General features: G+C 35.3%; 1 pseudogene; it reads right to left on the bottom strand.

The window, feature by feature from the left end:
• Positions 1-455: 455 nt before the first annotated feature.
• Positions 456-525, bottom strand: LOC115940133 (U4 spliceosomal RNA; annotated as a pseudogene).
• Between the last annotated feature and the right edge of the window lie 616 nt (positions 526-1141).

Consider the following 1141-nt stretch of genomic DNA (forward strand, 5'->3'; position numbering starts at 1 on the left):
GATGGCAAGTGCTTGGTTTGGCTTCTGGATCTGAGAGGCTGTTGAAAGTTCAATTTGGAGATTCCTTATGAAAAGTTCCAGCAAAACAGATTTGTTTCCTTTTTTAATTCAAGTGTAATTAACATATGGTGTTACATTAGTTTCAGGTGTACAGTATAATGATACAACAATTCTACACATTACTCAGTGCTCATCATAAGTGTACTCTTAATCTTCTTCACCTATTTCACCCATCCCTCCATTCACCTTCCTTCTGGTAACTATCAGTTTGTTCTCTATAGTTAAGAGTCTGTTTCTTGGTTTATCTCGTTTTATTTCCTTTTGTTCATTTATTTTGTTTCTTAAAGTCCAGATATGAGTGAAATCATATGGTATTTGTCTTTCTCTGACTTATTTCACTTAGCATTACACCTTCTAGCTCCATCCATGTTGTTGCAAATGGCAAGAGTCCATTCTTTTTTCAATTAGCAATAATCGCGCCTCGGATAAACCTCATTGGCTACGATACTGCCACTGCACAAAGCTAAGAGTCCATTCTTTTTTATGGCTGAATAATATTCCATCATATATGTGTGTGTGTGTGTGTGTGTGTGTGTGTACACACATACATATATATATATATACCACACCTTCTTTATCCATTCATCTATTGATGGACACTTGGGTTGCTTCCATATCTTGCCGGTTGTAAATAATGCTGCAATAAACATAAGGGTGCCTATATCTTTTCAAATTAGTGCTTTCATTTTCTTTGGGTAAATACCCCATAGTGGAATTACTAGGTCCTATGGTAATTCCATTTTTAATTTTTTGAGCAACCTCCATACTGTTTTCCAGAATAGCTGCACCAGTTTGCATTTCCATCAACAGTGCATGAGTGTTCTTTTTTCTCCACATCCTTGTCAACCTTTATTGTCTTGTGTTTTTGATTTTAGCCTTTCTGACAGGTGTGAGGTGATGTCTTATTGTGGTTTTGATTTGCATTTCCCTAATGATTAGTGATGTTGAACGTCTTTTCTTGTGTTTATTGGCCATCTGTATGTCTTCTTTAGAGAAATGTCTACTCATCTCTTCTACCCATTTTTAATTGGATTATTTTTTTTGGTGTTGAGTTGTATGAGCTCTTTATATATTTTGGATA

The sequence above is a fragment of the Leptonychotes weddellii genome, chromosome 6 (genome assembly GCF_054177405.1).
Source record: "Leptonychotes weddellii isolate Sample4059 chromosome 6, ASM5417740v2, whole genome shotgun sequence".
NCBI lineage: Eukaryota > Metazoa > Chordata > Mammalia > Carnivora > Phocidae > Leptonychotes > Leptonychotes weddellii.